The sequence below is a fragment of the Cherax quadricarinatus genome, chromosome 27 (genome assembly GCF_038502225.1).
Source record: "Cherax quadricarinatus isolate ZL_2023a chromosome 27, ASM3850222v1, whole genome shotgun sequence".
Lineage (NCBI taxonomy): Eukaryota > Metazoa > Arthropoda > Malacostraca > Decapoda > Parastacidae > Cherax > Cherax quadricarinatus.
In genome coordinates, this window is record NC_091318.1 from 26,360,539 (window position 1) to 26,374,428 (window position 13,890).

The 13,890-nt window shown below is 40.5% G+C and overlaps 1 non-coding gene across 1 annotated transcript; it reads right to left on the reverse strand.

Annotated features, from left to right (window-relative positions):
* Window positions 1–12,249: 12,249 nt before the first annotated feature.
* On the reverse strand, window positions 12,250–12,331 carry TRNAS-AGA (transfer RNA serine (anticodon AGA)). Its single transcript has one exon. It is a non-coding gene; the product is annotated as a tRNA-Ser (tRNA).
* Between the last annotated feature and the right edge of the window lie 1,559 nt (window positions 12,332–13,890).

Below are 13,890 nucleotides of genomic sequence, written 5' to 3' on the forward strand. Positions count from 1 at the left end.
GTAGATGATATCAGTCAGTAAACCAATCAGTACATCAGGTCAATTATTCAGTAAATTAGTGAAGTCCGACAGAAAGCCTCTTGTTATGCTGGACATTTTCGGGCAACTTAGGTTAATTTTGTCCTCGCCCAGGATGCGACCCACACCAGTCGGTTAACACCCAATATTCATTTTGCTTCAAGAGTATTTGTTCGCAAGAAACAAAGCCCTTTTTTTACTGTTTGTATTGTATGCTTGCGTTGAGGTGTTCGTGTTAACACGCTCTTTCCGCCAACTTGGAGAAACATGACGACTGGTGTTGTAAACACGGAACTTCCGACGCGGTTCCTTGTGTTTGTCTCACTGTTTACTCAGTCCAGTTGATTCTATGTTTTTCGCGTTTTCATTTGTGGATTATTGTGTGCATCAGATTTTTTTGGAGGGGAAGAGGCAAAGAGAAAGAGAGAGACAGAGAGAGAAAGAAAGAAACAGAAAGAGAGAGAGAGAGAGAGAACGTGATTTATGAAAGTAATGAAGAATTAGACACGTGCAACATCTGCATATTTTTAGTTGTAGACGTTTCGTCAATCAGTGGCTTTATCAATACAATACAAGGACTTAATGCGAAGACTGTAGAATTATATACAGAACATGAGGTAATCAGTCCCTCAGCCTCGGAGTTGGTGAAGAGCACCATAGTCTTCAGGACTTTAAAAGCACTGCCAGTCGTGCGAAGTTGCAAAAACTCTGCCAGTCGTACGAACTTACTAAAGCACTGTCAGTCGTACGAACTTACTAAAGCACTGTCAGTCGTACAAACTTACTAAAGCACTGTCAGTCGTCCGAACTTACTAAAGCACTGTCAGTCGTACGAACTTACTAAAGCACTGTCAGTCGTACGAACTTACTAAAGCACTGTCAGTCGTACAAACTTACTAAAGCACTGTCAGTCGTCCGAACTTACTAAAGCACTGTCAGTCGTACAAACTTACTAAAGCACGTACGAACTTACTAAAGCACTGTCAGTCGTACGAACTTGCTAAAGCACTGTCAGTCGTACGAACTTGCTAAAGCACTGTCAGTCGTACGAACTTACTAAAGCACTGTCAGTCGTACGAACTTACTAAAGCACTGTCAGTCGTACGAACTTGCTAAAGCACTGTCAGTCGTACGAACTTGATAAAACACTGTCAGTCGTGCGAACTTGCTAAAGCACTGTCAGTCGTACGAACTTGCTAAAGCACTGTCAGTCGTGCGAACTTGCTAAAGCACTGTCAGTCGTACGAACTTACTAAAGCACTGTCAGTCGTACGAACTTACTAAAGCACTGTCAGTCGTACGAACTTGCTAAAGCACTGTCAGTCGTACGAACTTGCTAAAGCACTGTCAGTCGTACGAACTTGCTAAAGCACTGTGAGTCATGGCAACCTACTAAAGCACTGCCAGTTATATGAACTTGCAAAAACACTGCCAGACGTAAGTCCCCAGTGTCGCTGCCAGCCATAAGAGTTCCCAAACACGAATACGTACAAATCAAGCGGGTCGCCAACACTCAGTGTATTGCTGACAGACGTGGAGGCACTGCAGCTCTTGACACTTGTTCCCTCAGCTCCGTAATTCGGCTGGACCTGCGCTTGACCTCTCCTTGAGAAGTCAAACATTTAGCGGCAGACAAGGCAGTAAAACCTGCCTGGACGTGCCCAGCCTGCCAACTATACCCACCCGTCCTCTTGTGTAACAAAAATGTTTTTAATTTGTTAAGGGAGCAAGAACTGTGTGAAAAGAGGATTTTGAGTGGTCTCTAGCGGTGGATGTGAGGGAAGGATGCTGCGAGGGGAGGAGGCTGTGAGGGGAGGAGGCTGTGAGGGGAGGAGGCTGTGAGGGGAGGAGGCTGTGAGGGGAGGAGGCTGTGAGGGGAGGAGGCTGTGAGGGGAGGAGGCTGTGAGGGGAGGAGGCTGTGAGGGGAGGAGGCTGTGAGGGGGAGGAGGCTGTGAGGGGAGGAGGCTGTGAGGACAAGAGGCTAAAGGGGGAGGAGGATGAAGGGGAACATCCCCTCACATAATAAGATTAACATTACAGTAGTGTGAGCTGCGTAATGCGTAATCTCACAAAATATCAGTAAAGTAAATCAACTCATTACGCCAGTCAAGACAAGCGAGTTAAGTAATGAATTTAATATATAATTTGCAGTTTCACTACAACGATCAAGCAAGATCACTGACTTTATTAGTGCTAAGATCACTACCAGTACTAAGATCACTACCAGTACTAAGATCACTACCAGTACTAAGATCACTACCAGTACTAAGATCACTACCAGTACTAAGATCACTACCAGTACTAAGATCACTACCAGTACTAAGATCACTACCAGTACTAAGATCACTACCAGTACTAAGATCACTACCAGTACTAAGATCACTACCAGTACTAAGATCACTACCAGTACTAAGAGTACTAACTACCAGTACTAAGATCAGTACTAAGATACCAGTACTAAGATCACTACCAGTACTAAGATCACAACCAGTACTAAGATCACAACCAGTACTAAGATCACTACCAGTACTAAGATCACAACCAGTACTAAGATCACAACCAGTACTAAGATCACAACCAGTACTAAGATCACTACCAGTACTAAGATCACAACCAGTACTAAGATCACAACCAGTACTAAGATCACAACCAGTACTAAGATCACAACCAGTACTAAGATCACAACCAGTACTAAGATCACAACCAGTACTAAGATCACTACCAGTACTAAGATCACAACCAGTACTAAGATCACAACCAGTACTAAGATCACAACCAGTACTAAGATCACAACCAGTACTAAGATCACAACCAGTACTAAGATCACTACCAGTACTAAGATCACAACCAGTACTAAGATCACTACCAGTACTAAGATCACAACCAGTACTAAGATCACAACCAGTACTAAGATCACAACCAGTACTAAGATCACTACCAGTACTAAGATCACAACCAGTACTAAGATCACAACCACTAAGATCACAACCAGTACTAAGATCACTAAGATCACAACCAGTACTAAGATCACAACCAGTACTAAGATCACTACCAGTACTAAGATCACAACCAGTACTAAGATCACAACCAGTACTAAGATCACTACCAGTACTAAGATCACAACCAGTACTAAGATCACAACCAGTACTAAGATCACAACCAGTACTAAGATCACTACCAGTACTAAGATCACAACCAGTACTAAGATCACAACCAGTACTAAGATCACTACCACTAAGATCACAACCAGTACTAAGATCACAACCAGTACTAAGATCACAACCAGTACTAAGATCACTACCAGTACTAAGATCACAACCAGTACTAAGATCACAACCAGTACTAAGATCACTACCAGTACTAAGATCACTACCAGTACTAAGATCACAACCAGTACTAAGATCACTACCAGTACTAAGATCACAACCAGTACTAAGATCACTACCAGTACTAAGATCACTACCAGTACTAAGATCACTACCAGTACTAAGATCACAACCAGTACTAAGATCACTACCAGTACTAAGATCACTACCAGTACTAAGATCACTACCAGTACTAAGATCACTACCAGTACTAAGATCACTACCAGTACTAAGATCACTACCAGTACTAAGATCACTACCAGTACTAAGATCACTACCGGTACTAAGATCACTACCAGTAATAAGATCACTACCGGTACTAAGATCACTACCAGTACTAAGATCACTACCAGTACTAAGATCACTACCAGTACTAAGATCACTACCGGTACTAAGATCACTACCGGTACTAAGATCACTACCAGTACTAAGATCACTACCAGTACTAAGATCACTACCAGTACTAAGATCACTACCAGTACTAAGATCACTACCAGTACTAAGATCACTACCAGTACTAAGATCACTACCAGTACTAAGATCACTACCAGTACTAAGATCACTACCAGTACTAAGATCACAACCAGTACTAAGATCACTACCAGTACTAAGATCACTACCAGTACTAAGATCACTACCAGTACTAAGATCACTACCAGTACTAAGATCACTACCAGTACTAAGTTCACTACCAGTACTAAGATCACTACCGGTACTAAGATCACTACCGGTACTAAGATCACTACCGGTACTAAGATCACTACCAGTACTAAGATCACTACCAGTACTAAGATCAATACCAGTACTAAGATCATTACCAGTACTAAGATCACTATCAGTACTAAGATCACTAGCAGTACTAAGAAAACTACCGGTACTAAGATCACTTCCAGTACTAAGATCACTACCAGTACTAAGATCACTACCAGTACTAAGATCACTACCGGTACTAAGATCACTACCAGTACTAAGATCACTACCAGTACTAAGATCACTACCGGTACTAAGATCACTACCGGTACTAAGATCACTACCTGTACTAAGATCACTACCGGTACTAAGATCACTACCAGTACTAAGATCACTACCAGTACTAAGATCACTACCGGTTGTAAGATCACTACCAGTACAAAGATCATTACCAGTACTAAGATCAGTACTACTACAGGTACTAAGTACTAAGATCACTACCACTACTATCGGTACTAAGATCACTACCAGTACTAAGATCACTACCAGTACTAAGATCACTACCAGTACTAAGATCACTACCAGTACTAAGATCACTACCGGTACTAAAATCACTACCAGTACTAAGTCACTACCAGTACTAAGATCACTACCAGCACTAAGGCCACTACCGGTACTAAGATCACTACCAGTACGAAGATCACTACCGGTACTAAGAAGATCACTCAGTACTAAGATCAATACAGTACTCACTAGATCACTACCAGCACTAAGATCACTACCAGTACTAAGATCACTACCAGTACTAAGATCACTACCGGTACTAAGATCACTACCGGTACTAAGATCACTACCAGTACTAAGATCACTACCAGTACTAAGATCACTACCGGTGGTAAGATCACTACCAGTACTAAGGCCACTACCGGTACTAAGATCACTACCAGTACGAAGATCACTACCAGTACGAAGATCACTACCGGTACTAAGATCACTACCAGTACTAAGATCACTACCTGTACTAAGATCACTACCAGTACTAAGATCACTACCGGTACTAAGATCACTACCAGTACGAAGATCACTACCGGTACTAATATCACTACCAGTACTAAGATCACTACCGGTACTAAGCTCACTACCAGTACTAAGATCACTACCGGTGGTAAGATCACTACCAGTACTAAGGCCACTACCGGTACTAAGATCATTACCAGTACTAAGATCACTACCGGTGGTAAGATCACTACTAGTACTTAGATCACTACCAGTACTAAGATCATTACCAGTACTAAGACCACTACCGGTACTGCGATCACTACCGGTAGGCTTAGTACCAGTACTAAGATCATTACCTGTACTAAGATCACTACCGGTACTAAGATCACTACCGGTTGTAAGATCACTGCCAGTACAAAGATCATTACCAGTACTAAGATCAATACCGGTACTAAGAACACTACCGGTACTAAGATCACTACCTGTACTAAGATCACTACCTGTACTAAGATCACTACCAGTACTAAGATCACTACCAGTACTAAGATCACTACCGGTACTAAGATCACTACCTGTACTAAGATCACTACTGGTACTAAGATCACTACCGGTAGTAAGATCACTACCAGTACTAAGATCACTACCAGTACTAAGATCACTACCAGTACTAAGATCACTACCAGTACTAAGATCACTACCAGTACTAAGATCACTACCGGTACTAAGATCACTACCTGTACTAAGATCACTACTGGTACTAAGATCACTACCGGTAGTAAGATCACTACCAGTACTAAGATCACTACCAGTACTAGGATCACTACCGGTACTAAGATCACTAACGGTAGTAAGATCACTACCAGTACTAAGATCACTACTAGCACTAAGATCACTACCAGTACTAAGATCACTACCAGTACTAAGTTTACTACCTGTACTAAGATCACTACTGGTACTAAGATCACTACCGGTAGTAAGATCACTACCAGTACTAAGATCACTACCAGTACTAAGATCACTACCGGTACTAAGATCACTACCGGTACTAAGATCACTACCTGTACTAAGATCACTACTGGTACTAAGATCACTACCGGTAGTAAGATCACTACCTGTACTAAGATCACTACTGGTACTAAGATCACTACCGGTAGTAAGATCACTACCAGTACTAAGATCACTACCAGTACCAAGATCGCTACCAGTACCATGTTCATTACCAGTACTAAGATCACTACCAGTACTAAGATCACTACCAGTACTAAGATCACTATTGGTACCTCCTGTGGGAACGCTGGAAGATGACCACGCAAGATTGTTCTATAGAATTTGAAGACTATCGATTATAATCACGAGGGTCATTTAAGCTATGTATAATCTGTCCACTGCCCCTCGAGGGAGGTTCCTTGCTTTGGTGAGGGGCTCACGGTTCAAGGAATTGAACCTGATCTCCCGTTTCTTGGATCGAACGTGATTGCTTTCCATTACCCCCAGGCACTGCATGACCCCTATGAATGTAATGTCGCTTCCGTATTTTATATATATATATATATATATATATATATATATATATATATATATATATATATATATATATATATATATATATATATATATATATATATATATATATATATATATATATATATATATATATATATATATATATATATATATATATATATATATGTCGTGCCGAATAGGCAGAACTTGCGATCTTGGCTTAAGTAGCAACGCTCATCTTGCCATATAGGACAAGTGAAGATTTGTGTATGCAATAATTTCGCCAAAATCATTCTGAACCTAACGAAAAAAATATATTTCACTGTGTTTGTTTAGTATAAAATTATTGTCTAAAATATATTTAGTTGGGTTAGGCTAAAATAAATTACTCTTGTTATAATAAGGTTAGGTAAGTTTCTAAGATTCTTTTAGTGATTAATGAAAAAAATATAAAACGTATAAGAAATTTTTTTAGAAAGGACTTAATTTTAAAAGAGTTCTTGCTAATTGGCCAGTTTTACATATTCGGCACGACATACATACATATATATATATATATATATATATATATATATATATATATTATACATATATATATATATATTATATATATATATATATTTATTTTTTTTTATTATCACACTGGCCGATTCCCACCAAGGCAGGGTGGCCCGAAAAAGAAAAACTTTCACCATCATTCACTCCATCACTGTCTTGCCAGAAGGGTGCTTTACACTACAGTTTTTAAACTGCAACATTAACACCCCTCCTTCAGAGTGCAGGCACTGTACTTCCCATCTCCAGGACTCGAGTCCGGCCTGCCGGTTTCCCTGAACCCCTTCATAAATGTTACTTTGCTCACACTCCAACAGCACGTCAAGTATTAAAAACCATTTGTCTCCATTCACTTCTATCAAACACGCTCACGCATGCCTGCTGGAAGTCCAAGCCCCTCGCACACAAAACCTCCTTTACCCCCTCCCTCCAACCTTTCCTAGGCCGACCCCTACCCCGCCATCCTTCCACTACAGACTGATACACTCTTGAAGTCATTCTGTTTCGCTCCATTCTCTCTACATGTCCGAACCACCACAACAACCCTTCCTCAGCCCTCTGGACAACAGTTTTGGTAATCCCACACCTCCTCCTAACTTCCAACCTACGAATTCTCTGCATTATATTCACACCACACATTGCCCTCAGACATGACATCTCCACTGCCTCCATCCTTCTCCTTGCTGCAACATTCATCACCCATGCTTCACACCCATATAAGAGCGTTGGTAAAACTATACTCTCATACATTCCCCTCTTTGCCTCCAAGGACAAAGTTCTTTGCCTCGACAGACTCCTAAGTGCACCACTCACCCTTTTCCCCTCATCAATTCTATGATTCACCTCATCTTTCATAGACCCATCCGCTGACACGTCCACTCCCAAATATCTGAATACATTCACCTCCTCCATACTCTCTCTCTCCAATCTGATATCCAATCTTTCATCACCTAATCTTTTTGTTATCCTCATTACCTTACTCTTTCCTGTATTCACTTTTAATTTTCTTCTTTTGCACACCCTACCAAATTCATCCACCAATCTCTGCAACTTCTCTTCAGATTCTCCCAAGAGCACAGTGTCATCAGCAAAGAGCAACTGTGACAACTCCCACTTTATGTGTGATTCTTTATCTTTTACTCCACGCCTCTCAAGACCCTCGCATTTACTTCTCTTACAACCCCATCTTGCCATCCTTGTAAACCCTACTTTTACTGGGAAATAATTTCCCTCTTTCCTACATACTCTAACTTGAGCCTCACTATCCTTGTAAAAACTCTTCACTGCTTTCAGTAACCTACCTCCTACACCATACACCTGCAACATCTGCCACATTGCCCCCCTATCCACCCTGTCATATGCCTTTTCCAAATCCATAAATGCCACAAAAACCTCTTTAGCCTTATCTATATACTGTTCACTTATATGTTTCACTGTAAACACCTGGTCCACACACCCCCTACCTTTCCTAAAGCCTCCTTGTTCATCTGCTATCCTATTCTCCGTCTTACTCTTAATTCTTTCAATAATAACCCTACCATACACTTTACCAGGTATACTCAACAGACTTATCCCCCTATAATTTTTACACTCTCTTTTGTCCCCTTTGCCTTTATACAAAGGAACTATGCATGCTCTCTGCCAGTCCCTAGGTACCTTACCCTCTTCCATACATTTATTAAATAATTGCACCAACCACTCCAAAACTATATCCCCACCTGCTTTTAACATTTCTATCTTTATCCCATCAATCCCGGCTGCCTTACCCCCTTTCATTTTACCTACTGCCTCACGAACTTCCCCCACACTCACAACTGGCTCTTCCTCACTCCTACAAGATGTTATTCCTCCTTGCCCTATACACGAAATCACAGCTTCCCTATCTTCGTCAACATTTAACAATTCCTCAAAATATTCACTCCATCTTCCCAATACCTCTAACTCTCCATTTAATAACTCTCCTCTCCTATTTTTAACTGACAAATCCATTTGTTCTCTAGGCTTCCTTAACTTGTTAATATCACTCCAAAACTTTTTCTTATTTTCAACAAAATTTGTTGATAACATTTCACCCACTCTCTCATTTGCTCTCTTTTTACATTGCTTCACCACTCTCTCTCTTTTTCTCCATATACTCTTCCCTCCTTGCATCACTTGTACTTTGTAAAAACTTCTCATATGCTAACTTTTTCTCCCTTACTACTCTCTTTACATCATCATTCCACCAATCGCTCCTCTTCCCTCCCGCACCCACTTTCCTGTAACCACAAACTTCTGCTGAACACTCTAACACTACATTTTTAAACCTACCCCATACCTCTTCGATCCCATTGCCTATGCTCTCATTAGCCCATCTATCCTCCAATAGCTGTTTATATCTTACCCTAACTGCCTTCTCTTTTAGTTTATAAACCTTCACCTCTCTCTTCCCTGATGCTTCTGTTCTCCTTGTATCCCATCTACCTTTTACTCTCAGTGTAGCTACAACTAGAAAGTGATCTGATATATCTGTGGCCCCTCTATAAACATGTACATCCTGAAGTCTACTCAACAGTCTTTTATCTACCAATACATAATCCAACAAACTACTGTCATTTCGCCCTACATCATATCTTGTATACTTATTTATCCTCTTTTTCTTAAAATAATCCAACAAACTACTGTCATTTCGCCCTACATCATGTCTTGTATACTTATTTCTCCTCTTTTTCTTAAAATATGTATTACCTATAACTAAACCCCTTTCTGTACAAAGTTCAATCAACGATAACTGGCTATATATATATATATATATATATATATATAGATATATATATATATATATATATATATATATATATATATATATATATAATTCTATATATATATATATATATATATATATATATATATATATATATATATGTATGTATAAGTACTGCTGAACGTCTTTATTTATACACATGAATGCCTTTATAAATAGTAATATAATACTACACTTGTCCGGGTAGAAAGACTAATAAAAATACGTACATAAAGATATGTTAATTAACCAAGGAAGGATTCTAGAGTTCGTGATGTGGAAAAGCTACAGTATCCAAGGTAGTTTCCTGAGACCTGACCCGACACACCATCTACTACAAGACAGACACTGTCAGTTTGGTCTCTAACACCACAAGATTATATATACCGAGAGGTGTATGCCTCTCATAGTATATACGATGAGAGTTTACTCTGATTCCCGTTTTATGGATGAAAGTATACCTGGATGGTGGTGAACAGGTTGCAGGCAGCCAAAACGACCCTTTGTGTAGTTGATTGGGTTTAAATTAGAAATGAGCAAAATACAGCTCACGTTCCGTATACGGCCTGCCAAGGAATTGCATGCGGTCCCCCACTGTGTCTAGCAGTTTATGAAAGTTAAGATTGGATAAGATTTTGTTCAAATTTTTAACCCTGGAGGGTAAGCCACCCAGGATAACCCAAGAAAGTCAGTGCGTCATTAAGGGACTGTCTTATTTCCACTGGAGACCTCAATCTTGTTCCCCAGGATGCTACCCACAGCAGTCGACTAACGCTCAGGTACCTACTTGCTTGCTAGGTGAACGGGGACAACAGGTGTAAGGAAACGTACTTAATGTTTCCACCCTTGCCGGGGCTCCAACCACGGACACTCATTGTGTGCAGCGAGAGCGTTGCCTACCAGGTCCACAATTTAAGATTTGATGATGTCCAAATCAGGGTGCTGGGCAGTCCCAGCAGCAAGATAACAACACTTCACGCACTGAAAATAACCTTTTAGATCAGTCCCGGGGTGAGTGCATGTCAACGCCACCTGTGTGTCAGCGTTCGCTCCTGCAGGTGCCCCTCCTGGCAGCCTGGGAATTCACTGCTTTCTTATCTTGGTTTCTGTTTACTGCTAGTCCTGGAGGAGGAGGCTCAACATCACTCCACTTACCATCTCACTCCTGGTTAAAACCGTAAGTATCTGACGTCCTGTGACCGTTTCAAATTATCATTACTGTGAAATTGTATTTATTGAATGGCTTGGTCAATGATTTATTGTTCCCTTTAAGTTAATTTTGAACTGATATCACTGATAAATCGTAATATTTTTTCTGTGCACAAATGGAAGACACGAATATGAGTTTCTATAAATTATTTACAGTATACATAGACTAAAATGTGTGACAAGTAAAGTTTATCAGAGCTAGTTAAGTTAGCCATTGTGTTGAACACTGAGGTCTTCAACATGTACAATATTACTGAATAAAACTCGCATTAAACAAACGTAGAAATATATGTTTGTCAGATGTTATTGAAACAAGGTGAAAAAAATACGTATCAATGGATGCAGGTGTTGCAGTTTCACATAGTGTTAACAGTTTGTGTACTCGCCTATATGTGGATGCAGGGGTCGATTCACAGCTCGTACGTCCACTCTTTCTCTCGGGTGTGTGTGTGTGTGTCAGTATTTAGTTTTTCTTTAAACATTTACAGGTTCTAATAACTGTAGCTACCATCTAACTCGAGAAGACATGTTTTCTAGTTCCCATTTTACAATATTCAGAACAGTGGCCTCTTGTTCTTCCTGTTAGTGGCAAGACCTTTGTTCTCCTTGTTTCTTGTTTCCCTGTTTCTTTCTCCCTGTTTCTTATTCTTCCTAACCATACCACGGGCGGGGCTTGAACCCATGGTCAGAGAGTCGTGAAACTCCAGACCGACGTGTTAGCCACTGGAGTTTCATTACTCTGACTGCGGGTTCAAGCCCCACCCATGGTATGGTTTGTTTGCAATCGTGTCATTTACGATTTCGTAAGTCTTGTTCTTCCTGTTGGTGGCAAGACTCTTGTCCTCCCTGTTTCTTGTTAGTAAGCTTATTCAGGTACAGGTACACATAAATACAGCTACATAAATTATCATACATAGCAACATATGTGTAGATCATCTAGGATAACCCAAAAAAGTCAAAGTGATGTGTTTCAATGGGGTCCTTGTAATATTAAACCCGTTAGATTTGCTTCCCGTAATAAGTGGTTATTATACGTCTTATTTTCAGCTAGTCAGGGCATATCTAATGCTTTCAAACTTCGTAAGTCAGGTATAAGAAACTATTAAAAAAAAAAAAGTCACAGGTATCCGCAGTGAGTAGGATTCGAACCTACGCGGGAAGATCCCATCTGATTTCTAGTCAGACGCCTTAACCACTCGGCCATCACTGCTTATGTTGGGTATATGGACTCAGGTGCAACTAATGCGACATTTTATTGTGGCAACGTTTCGCTCTTGGCTTGACCAAGCTTCTGGAAAGCGAAACGTTGCCACAATTATATGTTGCATGAATTGCACTTGTGTCCTTTTTCCTAACATACTGTCGGCAATTCTACTAACATTATTACATCACTGCTTGTGTCTGGGAGTGAGGCTCTCAAAGTATATGTTGTTTTGTTAGTAAGTTTATTCAGGTATACACAAATACAGTTACATAGGTTATTATACATAACTCACGAAATCGTAATGAGGACCTAGGATAACCCCCCCCCCCCAAAAAAAAAAAGTGACTTATTTCCATTGTGGTCCTTTGGTGAAGGGCTCTTAATCCATGGAATTTGAGTTACCTCTTCTTCTCCCCCCCCCCCTTGGATCAGATCTGTGTATCTCCGGTGTCCCAGAGAGTGAATGATGCTGCTGTTCTGTAGCGTAGGATTCCTCCCATTGAGTGTTGTATATTTAACCTGCCATTCCCATAAATCTGAGAACATCTGTAACTCTCTATAACATGAACGTAGGTAAGGATGAAGGATTTTTATTTCTTTACATAGTTTACAATGTGTAATTATAATTTTGATTTGCTAAGTACAAAGAAAGCCACTATCATGCCGGGGCATTTCGGGCAGGTCTGAGAACTTCTGTAACTCACTGTAACGTAAATATAGACAAACCTGAGAAAATCTATAACAAACTATAATAAGATGTACGTAGATGATGACATGAAGCAACGTACAAGGTAGACAGTGATGTTAGTAGCTAGACTTATCCTTGATTACAAAATACTTTTGACAGTTTGGCATACACGCTGACTATTGAACCTGGACCTGTCCTGTCCCTAATGGCCTAATAGTGCACCTGGCACTATCCTAACCCGACTATCTAATCAGTGCACCCGAAACTGGCTTATTTCTAACTGCCCAATTCGTGCAGCTTAGGCTAGCGATCCAACTAGCCTGCCTCAACTGCTACTGTTCCTAATGATTCAACCAGTGTCGACTAATAAAGAAAAAGGGTCGTGGCTGTTTAACTGCCCTCGGCGGTGCCTTTATTCCCGTCCCTGGGGAAGTGGCAGGGAGGAGCCAACTGCCACTTCCTTCCCCTATTTCTCTCTCTCTCTCTCTCTCTCTCTCTCTCTCTCTCTCTATACACAGAGTTTTACAATACTAAGAGTTGTTACCTACATCAGTTCATTTAGTTTAATATGTTTATTATACACCTCATACCCATCCTGTGGGCGGTAGTCAAAAGATTACAGAGGTACATAATTGGTCCAGGGACTGGAGCCTTTTTTATTATGAGACATACAAATAGGGAACAGGATGAAGTTGGAGCCATCTATGGGCCAGCAATTTCATTTGATCAACTGACTATTTCGTTGATATGCTGTACGAATATGTTCCAGACTCGAGTCATCGCTCTCTCTCTTTCTCTCTCTCTCTCTCTCTCTCTCTCTCTCTCTCTCTCTCTCTCTCTCTCTTTCTCTCTTTCTCTCTTTTTCTCTTTCTTTCTT